Raw genomic sequence first — 15,818 nt, forward strand, 5'->3', positions numbered from 1 at the left:
CCCTAACATACCCCCCTCCCCTCCCTCCAGGAAATGGAATTTGATGTTATCAGCCTAATTTCTGCTATCAGCAGTATAATAACTTTTATACATTAGTGCACCCTACTACCTAGCTATAGGTTTACTCAATGTGTTTAGAACTAAGGTAGGGGTTGTGTTGATAATCGTTTTGGATCTTTTCAAAAATATTTGAAAATATTTCTAAGATTTCAAAACTGAATATGCTAAAGTTTGCTTTTATTAAACTGTGTAACATCTTTATCCTTAAAAAAAATGGAAAAACGATCGTTACATCACGTTCGTTTTTGGATCGTTTATGGATCGTTTTTGGATCGTTTATAGATCGTTTTTGGGTCGATTTTCTGTAAATATATTCCTTTCTTCAGAGTCAAAATTTGACAGAGTGTAAAGAAAAACAAATTTTTAGTTTCGTTTTGAAAACATTTGTCCTTATTACACTGTGCCAAAATTTGACTCGGAACGAAAATATTGAATCTGAACGACACGAACTCAAGGCACTCAAGGCACTAGATGGGGAATAATTGTTGTGAACACATTACTGTGATGACGTCTTAGAACTGAATTATAGCTTTATCAAAACAATAACATAAAATGTAAACAAAGGTTGTAATTACCCATAGCATGGGTAGAAAGAAGGCAGGGCTTGTACAATCATTGTTTCAAAACAGTCCAATTACGTCAGTTGTGTGTTAACAAAGCCTATCCGCCCACCTTAGCTCTACACACATTGGTCCTAATGAAACATATTAGGATCGAGGGAATACAAACATTTTTAGGCTTGAGTTAATCTATAATGCATAATTTTTACCGACCTTTATCGATTGAATTAGTCCATTGTATTATCAGATGTATGTCATGGAATGTATGGCTATTAGACAAGTTGCAGTGGGAAATATAAAACTGTGGAATAGGAAAACGAATTTGCAGTAGAACATCCACAGCCATGGAAAAGGAAGACGACTGTTAGACTCAAGTTATGATTTAAGATGATTTAAGATGATTTAAGATGATTTAAGATGATTTAAGATGATTTAAGATGATTTAAGATTGTCAAATGAACATAAAACAGAGCAATTGTGCAGTGTACGCACACAGCCCTATTTAACTTTAATAAGATAATTATCAAACTTTACTAATACAACTATTTGTCTAATAACAACAACAAAAATACATTAAATTACTTAAATGTCGTCTTTATTGCGGTTCATTAGATGACTGATTACGCTTCAGATGTTTTGAGCCGTACATTAATACCTTAGTTCTTGATTACCTTGATATTAGGATTAGTGACTTTTGGCGTTTCAATCCAAGTATTGTGGTCTTTTGACCTTAGTGCATTAATACTAGATCTTTTTACATTAGTTTTTTTCAACCACTAATAATTGCGAGGTAGATTTGTTATAAATACCGTAGCAAGTCCCATATTTATAAACCTGAACACACCTAGATAAGTTACGTTGTAGATTGTCTGAAAATTTAAATGCGCTTGTAAATAACTACGCAAAACTTGTATTACGATTAACCTAACCTGGCTATGTCTGTAAATAATTACGTCAAACCTGTATTGTGATTAGCTTAACTACGCTTGTATATAACGCCGCAAAACTTGTTATTACTCTCATTAACTTAAACCTGTAACATAAAAATTAAAACAAACGTCAGTTGGAATAATACTCAACTTGATTATGGTGTTAGAGTAATCGTATTCCCCGTATAAAAACGAGAGGGTTTCAGTGTATCTTGTAAAACAGATAAACAGATACCAAAGAATACTGATAGATTTGTATCCGGTTTGATATTGACTAAAGTATTATTGAACGGAAGAGTTCTTTTGCCTCGTGGACTAATGAGAGGGATTGAGTTGTACTTGTATTGGTTCTAGGGCATTTACTACAGATTGAATCCGTTTTGAAGTACTCCTTGACTCTAAGCTTTGCCAAAAGTTTGAAACTTTTCGGTAATCTATAGAACTTAAAATTTCTTTTCTATCTTCATTTGGTTTATGGTATGATTTATGACGTTTAAACCCCCATCCTTACCTTTGCTACAATGTGTAGATACTATAGATTTTGGAAGCAGGAGTCGCATATAATTTCTCGAAAAATCCCGCTCAAATAAATTATTTCCTCCATAAGTAATATATGCACGGATTTTTTAGGGGAAATGGAGGAAATTTTGGGTAGCAAGTAGCAAAAAGAATAAAAACTTTCTCTTTGATGTCCAAACTTTCATTTATTTTAAAAGATATACACTTGAGAAGGAATATTAAAAATATTTAGCTAAGTCTTTTAAATTGATCTTTTTTATTCTTAAGCTTGAGCTCTGTTCCTGCAGTTATTATAGTTTCTGCCCCAGCTTGCAATGAATTTAAGTAAGTCTTATCAAAAGTGCAAAATGCATTTAGACACTGAAATATTGCAACGTCAGTGTGCATTTTTTTAAGTTTTACACGGTTTATGGAAATTTAGCAATCAATTGTTTGCTTTAAATTCAATTCAAACTTTACCATCGAGTACAATTAAGATATTCAATAATGCCGTAAACTTTCACGGTTGAATTGAATAGTTCCGTAAACTTTGACCGTTAAATTGAATAGTGCCGTAAACTTTTACCGTTAAATTGAATAGGGCCGCAAACTTTGATTGTTAAATGGAATAGTGCCGTGAACTTTGACCATTAAATGGAATAGTGCCGTAAACTTTGACCATTAAATTGAATAGTGAGTGCCATAAACTTTGACCGTTAAATGGTATAATGCTGTAAACTTTGACCGTTAAACTATATAGTGCCGTAAAATTTGACTGTTAAATGGAATAATGCCGTAAACTTTGACCGTTAAATTGAATAATGCCGTAAACTATGACCGTTAAATTGAATAGTGCCTTAAACTTTGACCGTTAAATTGAATATTGCCATAAACTATGACCATTAAATTGAATAGTGCCTTAAACCTTGACCGTTAAATTGAATTGCGCTGTAAACTTTGACCGTTAAATTTAGTAGTGCCGTAAACTTTGACTGTTAAATTGATTTATGCCATAAACTTCCCTGTTTAATTGAATTGTGGCGTAAACTTTAAACTTTAACTCAGATTGTGCCTTGAAATATCAACGCTTTCGTTTTTAGGAAGTAATTGGAAAAACTCTTCTCGATTTTTGCATGAGAGCTTGCAATCTTTGAATCACTGAAAAATGAAGTAAACTTTGACCCAACTAGATTTACAGACTGGGCCCAAAGTTTAATTTTTTCCTAGGTTAAAACTATTGATTGGGAAGCGCTTAGTCGGCCACAAAAACTAAACTTAACGTCAACATTATAAATTTTAAAACTAAAGGATTTAGGTTGAAATCCACCAAATGAGAATAAAGAAATGATCCAACGAAATCCAACGTAGCACGTTATGAACAGATTTGAAGATTAACCGCTTTATTCAGAAAACCTGGTTTGCGCCAGTTCCATTAGAAAAATGATTTATTAATTGAAACATAATATTCGACACCACCCTGTCAATTTCCTAATATTTTGTATAAAATAAATATAGTTTGGTGTCAATGTACGGACTAAAGGTGTATTCAGTATACATCAAATATTGATGGATAAATCAATCAATACATTTACAGATACAATTTATACATTTACAGATATAGATTATACATTTACAGATGCGATTCATACATTTACAAACACAATTTATACATTTACAGACACAATTTATACATTTACAGCTATAGTTTATTCATTTACAGATGCAATCAATACATTTACAAGTACAATTTATACATTTACAGATACAATTTATACATTTACAGATATAGTTTATCCATTTACAGATATAGTTTATACTTTTACAGATACAATTTATACATTTACAGATATAGTTTATCCATTTATAGATATAGTTTATCCATTTACAGATATAGTTTTGTTGTCGGATAGCAACAAGATTCTCAATAATGAACAGTTTGACAACGGTATAACCCTCAAATCAAAACCGAAAATGCAGAGAAACTCTTTATTTCCTAAAAAAATGAAATGGATAATAACATATAAATTATTACAAAGTTTTATAATTTTATAATGAAAAGATTCTTACGATCTATTAAATGATATGTAGGTTAAAACCGTCCGGGAGTCCTAAGACGTTTTTATATATTAAAACTTCTGAAAAGAATGACAATAAATTGTTAACGAAAGTCACTAATTCTTTATATGAAAATATTCTGTTCACAATAATAAAAGTGTTTAGACTCCGTTACTGGAGAACAAAGAAAACGGGGCTGAAATTATTTGGTTTGGTGTCTCCGAGAGGGGATTTCAAGTTAAAGACGACATTACATGGATGGACGGGGGGGTCTTATAGTTAATGGTTGACAAGTTTATACATTTACAAATATAATTTTTACTTCTACAGATATAATGTCTACATTTAAAATGTGCCGAACTATGAGAAATAAATCTTAAATGTGATGTGCCTAACTCTTAAAAACAACTCTCAAATTTGACCCATCTATTGAAAAAAAAACTCTTAGATGTGACCCAACTATTCAAATAACTCTTGAATGTGACTCACTATATTAAAAACATCTATTAAATGGAATTCAACAATTAAAAAATACATCTCTTGAATGTGACTCAACTATATTAAAAATAACTCTTAAATGTGACTCAACTATTAAAAACAACTCTTTATGTGATCCAAAATATCAAAAATAAGACTTGAATGTGACTCAACTTTTCAAATTAACTATTAAATGTGACTCAACTATAAAAACAAATCATAAATGTGATGAGCCCAACTTTCAAAACCAATTCTTGAATGTGACTCATCTATTAGAAAAAACTCTCAAATGTTTTCCAACTATTACAATAACTTTTAAATTTGACTAATTATTAAAAACAACTCTCCAACGTGATCCAAAATATCAAAAATAACTCTTAAATGTGTTTTAAAGTGATCTAACTATCAATTATAACTCGTAAATGTAGTATTTTAAAAAATCTTGAAAAAAAATGGTAATCCATCCAGGCTGTGGCTGTACTGTACGTCTAATAGACCCATTTTTTACAAATAATTCAGAAGCAACGTTGTCATAATCAAAACACTTTTGGATTCCTTTTAATTTATAAACAACTTTGGGATTTGACTTTTAAACGTCAGAAGAGTACACTTGGTTTAAATTCAACCTTTCATGTTTATTTATTCAGACTTAAGAATAACAGACATTTTCTCATTCAAAACTCAAAACTTTCAGAATTCTGATTGAGAAATTGTTGACCTTTAAAAGGTCTGAAAATATACAAATAAAGAAATCAGGAAACCCAAATATTCTATAACATTTATTTAAGAAAAATAACATTGTTTTGAAATATTTGTGTTTAAGACGGTGTTAAAATTGGTTGATTTAGAAATTAACAAAAAGGAATTAATGATGGATATTAGATGGTGCTTCAAGGGAGTGTTGTAGAGCTTCATGTTGGTGCAGCAGATCCGGGAACTGGGACAACAGGGTTTATCAATGTATCAGAGGCAAGGCAACTCGAGATAGCGGAAACTTCGGACAAAGCTCGACAAGTTTCCTAAGTAAGCTTCTCAAGAAGTTAATAGGGAGATCAGAGGTATAAGCATGCCTGCTGTTAGTTCACTATCTGCATCATCAGCACGGAGGAGTCAGGGGGGGTGATGTAGAGCTTCATGTTGGTGGGGCAGATCTACAGGTGCGTTGCGCTGAGTATCTGCATCATCATCATGGAGGAGCCAGGGTAGAGATGGAGTTGTGAATATGAGTGTTCGTAACTGACTGCCGGTTGAAGCGGGGATCTAAAGTGAGCGGGGATTTGACACATGTGGTGTGCTTGCTTCCTGTGTACACAAACATTGAGAATTAACGTCGGCATTTGAGTCGGAAAAATCGTCTTCCTTATATTTCGAATTTATTTTAACAGAAATGTATATCCTTCATTTTGCTGTTTATAAATTATGCAAATAAACATGTTACGTAATAAACAGCACAGTAGCGTGCACAGTAGGGGGGGGGGGGGCAATAGTCTTCTTGCCTCGCGCTGAGCTGCTAAAAATCAATCTATTTCGAACTTTTCATGAGTTTTTTTTCTAAAGCACTAGAACATGTGTTAAATATAATAATACGAGAAGATGAGGGGTCCAGAGAACACAATTTAAAAATCACCAAAATTTATATTGGGAAATATTAAAGTGATAATCTTCAGTAGCATGCATGGCCATTTTGTTTTCGCGAGTACTTTTATAACTGAAACCAACATAATGTATATTAGAAAGTAAAAGAATGGAGAAAACCCCTCCACAGCAAGAAAACTGAATTCGAATATATCTAATTAAACAATTTTTTTTATTAAAAGTGCAATGAAAGTTTGATCACAACAATTATCTGATCAGTGATCTTATGAAAACGTTTTCAATTTGATTAAAAACCAATGAAGAGATCAAGACGCTTGTGCAGCATTTTAAACACCTGGTCCACGCGCAAACGTGCCGTTAGTTTTAACTTACTTAATTCATTTTTTTTAGCTCTAGACATTAACATTTTAGATCTATGAGACTTTTTCGTGTCAGCAAGATTATTTTGAATCACTGTACAACGTACTTGGATCCTACTTCACTGAACAATCTGATGCGACGGTACTGATACAACTTTGTGACCGTTTAGTCTTTTTTATTTTACGCAGAAATATGAGAAAAGACAATTTATTTTGTTACATTATTTATTCAACACATTTTTTATTACAATTGCAATAAAAGAGGAGTTGAAAACATTTACTGCCAGTTTGATTATGACAGTACATGTATTTGGGTGGAAACGTTTTCAGAATCGAGTTTTTTGAATTATTAAATAACGACGACGAAAAATAAAGTAAAAATTATACAGTAAACTAATTAGATGGTCAGGTCGATAAATCAATGCTAGAAACAATTATTTCGTTTTCATCGTTATATTAAATTTCTTATTTTCTATGAATTTATCCGCAGATTTCTACAAATTCTTCAAAAGTCGTCTTTTCAATAAAAATTCCAGAAAATCTGCAGAAAATATTTGTGAATAATCAGAGATTATAGAAACTAATAATTGAATAAGATTACTTATTTTCGATGATAAGATTAATTTTTATTTTCTTAACCTGTTCCTAAACAACTAATAAGTTTATTGTAGAATTTTTGTTTGCATTTTTGTCTTCGTTATTTAATAATTTAAAAAAAAAAAATCTAACGTATCCACCCAAAAGTACGATTTTGAACGTCGACTATGCACTCAAACTCAGTAATTATACATCGTGGAAACGTTTTATACGTCTCAAATGAATCCTAAAGAATTTGTCCACAACATTGCACACTCAGTTCAACTACCTTACATAGCCGGTCAGATCCTTTTAACCCTTACATCTCATTTGCAAGTTATTGGTGTAAACACTTGTTATTTCAAAGTTTGACATTAGATTGTATAAATGTGTATGTATATACATATATCTCAATAATAAATATCTTTGACACATGAAATTTGCAGGTTGCATGCAAATTGCATATTTTATATTTCCTTTGGCATTTTATCCCCTTGGTTAAATGGAAAACATAGAGTAAATATAGAACAAACAAATCAGTTTTATATGAAAAATGTCGTCCTTAATTTATTTGAAATAAAAAAAACGAACAATTTAAAAACTTATTCTTTAATCCACATATTTTTAGAAAACCTCTGATATATTTATTAGTTCGACTATTTGATTCAACAGAATTCATCAAGCTTTAAAAGTTTAAAACTTTCCAATGAGCTGTAAGGTAATTTTTCCAGCCTAAACTCATGAATTTTTTTCTTTATGAAATAATATTTAGAGTGTTCATATCATTGATTAACAACCTCGGTAAATATATTTAATTGCCACCATTTATATAATATGAAGGTTGTTAAAGTAGTAAATTATTTTCTTAGTAGATCTTGATAATGTTTGAATAAGAAAATGATTAAGATAAATCTAGATCTTGATAATGTTTGGATAAGAGAATGATTAAGATAAAGCTGTATCTTGATAATGTTTGGATAAGAAAACTTAGAAGACGTGACAAGAATAATATGTCCGATGAAAAACAGAAGAAATATTCTACATGAAAGAAAACAGCCTTTTGTCTTTATTCTACTTGCCCAATAATGGATATTCTACTTGGTATCCAGTAAGAAAAAAATGTATTATCTCTTAAGGACTGTAAGCGCAATTTCTTCCTCTATGCAAAGATGGCAATTCCCGAGTTACCCATGCAACCATAATCTGAGCAAAAAAGTGGAAGATAATGTCGTTTTTTCTGATTCAAAATATTTATTTCTGAGAATTTCTTTATTGCTATTTATAAGCAAGAAATGCGCAAGTTACTCTTGCAGAGAACCTGCAAATGAAAAAAGCAGTTTAAAGAAAATATAACATTCATATATTTCATATTTGATCAGAAGAAGTTTATAATGGTACCGTTGTGAATCGGGCATTGCCATCTTTGTGTGGATGATTATTGAAATCAGGCTTACAATCCCTTTAGGCAAAAAAGAACCGATTTGAATGAGTTGCGAGAAGTTGTACTATACCAGCCGTCTGTTCAAATCCTGAATCACCAATTCGAAGTTATAGGATTTAGGTAAGGAATTGGAGGTGACTCGGTAATTCAGGATTTGAACCGGCGGTTTGTAGTTCAGTAACATCCCCAGTTTATTAAATTTGGTTCCCGGACTTTTATTTTTTCTAGTTTACTTCGATTTTAATTATTTTGGGCCTTTAAAAACAAATTTAAATTCTGGGAGAAAAATGCAAAATAAAACGAAAGCAATTTTCCTCTAAATGTAATGGGGTTTTCCCCATTATACAATTGAATATAAATACAATATAATTTAATTAAATATTTAGAGAATTCAATTGAAAATGGTTTTTATTATATTTAAACACGCTTCGAGTTAGATTGAAATCGTACTTTCTCAACTATGAAGTCTAGACTTTTACTAGATAACCTGGTAGACTTTTACTAGATAACCTGGTAGACTTTTACTAGATAACCTGGTAGACTTTTAGTAGATACCCTGCTAGACTTTTACTAGATAACCGGATAGACTTTTATTAGATAACCTGGTAGACTTTTACTAGATAACCTGGTAGACTTTTACTAGATAACCTGCTAGACTTTTACTAGATAAACTGCTAGACTTTTACTATTTAACCTGCTATACTTTTACTAGATAACCGGTTATACTTTTACCAGATAACCGTCTAGACTTTTACCAGATAACCTGGTTAACTTTCACTAAATAACCTGGTAGACTTGTACTAGATAACCGGCTTGACTTTGGTCAACCCTCCATAGTCAAATCCTTCCTTCCCCAACACTCATTTTGTAATTGTAGACAGATGGATGGAGAAAATTGTTAAAAATCTCTTCTATTCTATGTATTCTAAAAGATCCGCTGTTCTGATGAAATTTGAGAAGCTATGTTAATGCTCGCAGTATTTCCATTTAACAATTTTTTGCGGATTTTTCGTCCTTTCTCTTTCAATTATTTTTGAAATTTTATGAAATATCACTAAGTGTTAGAAATGGGCCAAATCTGAAAAGTTATCTTTTTCAAGCGTATATATCTCTAAATCCAAGCCTAGTTGAACCAAACTTCACCATACATTTATTACAAATGGCTAAAACTAATTATTGAAACATGAAATGTCCACTTTAAACTAATCATAAGGTGTGAGAATTAGTTTTTGATGATATTGGTTTTCATTTTCGAACAATTACCGCATTACAGCGTAATCGCGTTTTCGGAACATATCCTGGTTTTGAGACAATTACTCGAATTCATATCAATGTCAATTTTCAAGCATTTACGCACTTACGTAACAAGGATTTTTTGATAAGGTAAAATATAAACAAAGTATAAAAAAATTATTGCTCTTTTATAATTTAAAATCGTCGAGAAATCAAAATTTTTAATATTATTTTTTCAATATATCGACTTAACTAGAAATATGGGAAATTGTTTTTTAAGAATGCGGGAAATTAAATAAACTTGATTCTCTTATTTAACAAGTAAAATAAGGAACCTAAGAGTTTAGAAATAATTCAGCAATAAATTTATCATAGGATAATTTTTACTTTCATTGATTTATTTTGTAAGTTATGAAAGTGAGTTTTGTTATGAATTGAGGATTATACTCAAAAACGGGAATGTGGGTTTTGTCTCGAAAACGCGACAAATGATTCAAATTCAGGATATGTTCAAAAATGGAAAACCTGGTTTTAATATAAAAAGAACTCCTTTTATAATTTTGAATCCAGCAAATAGTTTTAACTTGGGAATTGTTGTCCTAGTCATGCTTAATAAAATGTTGGTTATAGTTTTAATTATCGACTTTTACTCTCGATATAGGCTGGGATCCTAAAAACCAAGTCTATCAATGTGTGCCCATTAGTGTCAGAAATGGGCCAAGTGTTAGTTTTGGAACTAATGTCCCCTGCATTGAGGATAAAAAATTTTACGTTATTTGTCTAATACTATGAATTAGGAATGTCTAACTTTCTCAGATAAAGGTTTCAGGTTTCAGGCGGACATTTTCTTGAAGTCGAGCACAAACGGTTTATAGATGTTTCACAATTGTATTTGAGAAGTTTCGAAAACTTGTATAGTGTGTTGAACCTTTCTTACAAAATAAAATATTAGAAACTTATTTTTTACTTTAAGAAAGTTTATTTCAAATAAAAGAATTTTTCTTTGAGAATTTTTTTGTCATGTCAACTGCAAGAAGCTGTTTCTGAACCAAAAAAGTTAAATTACCAATTATATTTTCAGATGAGTACTTTTGAAAGAAATATTCTGTCTGAAAAATAATTTTAATATTGACCAGCTGGTTTCTGTCATAAATAAAGCCAACATTGTGCAGATAGGAATATCTGGCACTAATTCAATATTTGAAAATATTTTCATTAATACATTATTGTTCTTTGCTCTAGCCAGAGAATTATAATGTAAAGAGAGTTATTTCAGAGGTGTACGCATTTTTATTACTGCTGTGTACTGTCTCTGGGCGGTAAAGTAAACACAAGACGAATGTCACAGCCTGACATGAGATCCATCTTTCACATAATAAATCAATAAAATATTCTGGTCATAGGGAACTATTATGTGAATTATCAAAATTAAGTGCTTTAACCTTCCTCGGATAATAGAGTAACTATGCATCTATTCTTGTTTACAAACACCGCCCAGAGAGAACTGATTTCATTATCTACGCAGAGAATATGCAACAGCAATTAACTTTCCTCACCTTATTACCTTGGTCTAGCCTACTAACGTACGCAAAACAGTCAGCTCTTATGACAGATATGGTCTTCATATGACGCATATATTTCAAACAATCGATCTGGAGTTCCTTCTAGAATATTCCAGTTTTCTTTATCAAAAATGAGAAGAAAAGCGTCGTCAGCAAGGGCGTATGCAACAATTTGTAACGAAGCTTCCCCCCCGTCCCCCATATATTTGCGCCCGATGGGAAATGTGCGAGATGATATTTTTTTGCGGTTTTTAGCGTCACAACTTTTTATATAAAACATAAAAGCTCATAAAAAAAGAAAATTCACATTTATTCCTCTATAAATAAATAAATAAATAAATAAATAAATAAATTACATTAAAAGCTTAGTTTATATTGCTTCTAAGGCTTTAATTTTTGCAATGATCAATGTGTTTAGAACTAATGTAAGGACCAAAGCTTAATTAAAATTGATAATAACAAATATTGTAAAGCATAGATAGAAATACCATGCCAACTGTGAACCTGCTGGAGCAAGCAGTACACTAGTACACATAAAAACATATAATGCAAAACCGGACAGTGCGTCAAATGAACAATCGCCTTCTAGTGAAATATATGTTAGGCCGGGCTTTAATCAACGTTTACTAACTTTTCCTTATTTCCGATAAACCAGTCCCTGAGCAGGGAGCAGTCCTAATACGTCATGTCAAATATAAACAAACCCTATCTGTCCTACCCTATAGGTCTACACACCCTGGCTGTAGATCACTAAAAGGGATTGTAAGCTTAACTTCATGTGACCCTCCATGCTAAAAGGCCAATGTTCAATTTGCAAAGTTGCCATTTAATCGTTGTCTGATCAAGTATGAATAAGATATCCATATTTATAGATTTGACAACTGACTATATTCAGTTGTGGCTTCTCTACAAAAGAGAATTGCACATTTCAACTACAGGAAACCATATAGAAATTAGATATTATTAGACACTTTGAAAACCTAGAAATTCGACTATGAGAAAGGTTTCCAGGGTATCGTTGGGAGGACATAGCCATCTTTGCATGGATGGTCACTTGAAATTACGCTTAATAAAACCCCTCTTGAAATGGTTGAATTCTAAACTGCTTGAAATTGTCAGCTGGTCGCACAAACATTGCAGCGGACACAATTTGTACATTGTATTGTGTTTTATATTTTACTGCATAATGCAACGATAAAAGAGTACATTGCATACAAATGTAAGAATAACGTCATTACAGCAAGTTAAAAAGGCATCTTTGCAACCTGATGGATTAAACCTTTGATATTTCAAACTTTGAACATGTTTGATCATAGTTTTAAGTACAACTTCTGAACTGGACTTCTCATTTGTGACACTAGACAACAAAGTTTTATAATGTACTGAATGAACTACAGATAACAGGATATAATTTTTATGATGTTATAAATAAATCCAGTTACTTTTTCATTGTTTCTTTTCTTAAAAGTGATATTTAAAGAATAGTGATGGAATGAATTCCAAAGAATTTTGTAGGTTTGTTTTGACAATTCTGGAGTTTGACTTTCTTCCAGTATTTCAATTAAAGTTATTAAAAAATAAATAAAAATACACTATCGTACCACATTTGTTCTTATCAAAAGTGGTATGAATAATCAAAGTCCATGTTTTCTATTATAATAAAAAAAATTTCTCCATAAAATTTAGGATAAAAGCTACTGAAGTTACTTACCAAAAATTTTAAGTCGTCTGCTGTACACTGTACGCTGTACGCTGTACGCTGTACGCTGTACGCTGTACGCTGTACGCTGTACGCTGTACGCTGTACTTGTGTAAGTAGAGCTGCAGAATTAAGACTGGTTAAAGAGCAACAATGTACAGAGAACTGAGTTAAAACTAGAGGATTCCGGCCTCCAGCAACTAGTGTCTCCCCCCCTCCCCTCCTCCCTTTACAGTATCCCCCTCCTCCCCCCGGGATATACCATCGTATATCGGTATCCAAGTATCCTACAGAAATACAACTCGTAAACCAGAAAAAATTGCAAATAATAAATTACTTAATTTTTTATTTTTTGTCCAAAACTCAAGTTTTCTTATTCCTATATCTTTGCAACTGAAGGTGTTGACTTTTGACAATTCAAACTTGGATTATTTGATCGAACAGGATTCATAGTTTGAAATATCTAAGGTCTACGACATTGGTTGCAGAGATAATTGGATTACAAATGACGAAAACCTTCTTTGTCATATGAAAAATTCAACTTTGACATTTAAAATATTTGATTTTTGTGTTATCAAAAAATATTACAATCACTGCAATTATCAAGTTTACTACAAATATATACGCGTGATATTTAACTGAACGTGCGTTAACCTCGATATTCTGTGTTTTAAATTAAATCAATTCTAACGATTTTTTAGAAAGGTTAATCTGATGCATACGTATTACGTACATCGAAATTCAATAAAATGGAAGCTTGGAGGATAACCCGGTAATCGTTAATCGGTTTTTTTTACAATTTTTAATTTTATGATTTGAATAAAGTTAATACAGAATAATCATAATTTTATTATTCTTCTTACCATCCTTTCTTCCACTTCGTTATTAAATAATTGACATGTAATGTATGAAACATACAAATTCATTCAAAAGTTTTCATCGTTAATAGAATAAGGTCATAAGCGACATGACATGCTGAATGTTCTAAAGACTGTAGCTGAATAATTAAGAAGACCTTTCATTTGAAAAGTGACGGGTTCGATTCACAACGATACCCTTAAACCTTTGACTCATCAAGTTAGAATGGCGGACTTTTCCTTATTAATCTTCAGAACGTATAATGACTTTGATAACTTTGTTTTCTGTTTTATGTTTAAAATTGAATTTTGTTCAAATTTTTAAAACCAAGTTCAGGACAAAAAATGTTCGGGATTCTCGGGAAATATGTAGTCAGCTGCGTTGAGTTCACACTGTATTCTATAGTGATCTAGTGTAGTGTACACTCGGCAGTTTTCCTGTATTTTTAGAGATAAACACACGGATTGAACTGTCCTCGATGACCATACAACTGTTTAAAGTGTACCGTTGTAAATCAGGCATGCCTCTCTATAAATGAAAGGTAACTTGTAATTACGCGAAAAAGTAATGGTTTAAAATATACAGATATTTCCCTCTAATCATCATCAGAGGATGTCATCTCTTTTCATCGCAAAGACCTGACTTAGACCTTTAAAGGAGGTGGGTAGGGGGGATTTCCAGACCCTAACCCCCCCCCCAACCTGTAGTAGTCAGTCTAAAATTAACTTCCATCAAAGTTAATCATAGTTTAATCTCTCATTAAAATATGTAATTTACGAAACTATGTGGTCGGTATCAAATGACGTCATGGATTTAAAAAAATGCATTTTTTTTATATTTTGCACAAAATAAACATGCATGTATAAGAATCGTTAGTCGTTACCGTCACACAAATTACATTTAATATTCTTGCACTAGCAGGCAATCACGAAATTCTCAATAAAACATGTAAATGTTTATAATATGGATTCTCCATGGTTTGTAAAGAAAATATCAAAAATATACTTTGTTATTGTATTCATGTTTTTTCTTTATTAGATTAACACCCAACCAATCTTCTCCTTCCCCTCCCCTCTGTTCATCCACCCCCTCCCTTCATTTTCCTCCACCCCCTTTCTGTAATATAATTAGAACACCTCCCCCCAAAGACTTCTCTTTTTACATAACTTCTTTTGTTTTTACCTTTTCATCCGTTTTGAAGTATTAAAAAACATTCCAAGTTTATGGATATGATTTTTACGAGGACTAGAAAGAAAATGATCTTACATGAGGAAACCAGGGTTTCCGTTTTTTCTTATCTGGAAAGAAAAAATATTGTACGTTTATTGACACAAAAATGTTGAACATATTTTTTCTTTTTTTCTGGAAATGGAAAACTAATGTTTATATGTAGGTGTTTATTCACGAACCACCGCAGTTAGATAATAAATGATATAATAAAAGATTGAATACTCACATTATCAAAACATTATTCATAATAGTTTTTCTGGATGGAAAAAAATATTATTTTTTTAATTGTAGAAAAAATATACACATGAAAAACGGATAGACCCCAGGACAAAAGAAAAACTATTTTTTGGTGGCTTCTATCTTCCTACCGTGCTGTAAAAGAAATCCAGAAAGAAATAGCTTAATCCTCGAAGAACAACGGATTAATGCTATCTGAAGGGATTAACAGTATCAATAGTTCCGATCTAAAAATCTAGATTTTTCCAATTAGATAAAACAACTAATGAACTTTCTATCGACAATTGACATTTGGTAGCCACAGAAACTAAGTTTAAAATTACTTTTCCTCAAATTTTATTTTTCTTGTTCAATAAAACTTCAGTAATTTGATTTCATTCACCCGAATAATTAAGGAATGAAAAAGTACACCCTAGAAAAATAGAATTGATGAATGATTAAAAAAAAA

General features: G+C 31.5%; 1 long non-coding RNA gene across 1 annotated transcript in view; it reads right to left on the reverse strand.

Annotated features, from left to right (window-relative positions):
- The window catches only part of LOC111697345 (uncharacterized), a 16,296-nt gene extending 3,090 nt beyond the window's left edge, over positions 1 to 13,206 (reverse strand). Inside the window, exon 1 of the long non-coding RNA XR_002764268.1 lies at positions 13,058 to 13,206. This is a non-coding gene — a long non-coding RNA (uncharacterized LOC111697345). The remainder of the gene's footprint in view (positions 1 to 13,057) is intronic.
- Positions 13,207 to 15,818: the final 2,612 nt, after the last annotated feature.

The sequence above is a fragment of the Eurytemora carolleeae genome, unplaced genomic scaffold, assembly GCF_000591075.1.
Source record: "Eurytemora carolleeae unplaced genomic scaffold, Eaff_2.0 scaffold10, whole genome shotgun sequence".
In the NCBI taxonomy this organism is placed as follows: Eukaryota; Metazoa; Arthropoda; class Copepoda; order Calanoida; family Temoridae; genus Eurytemora; species Eurytemora carolleeae.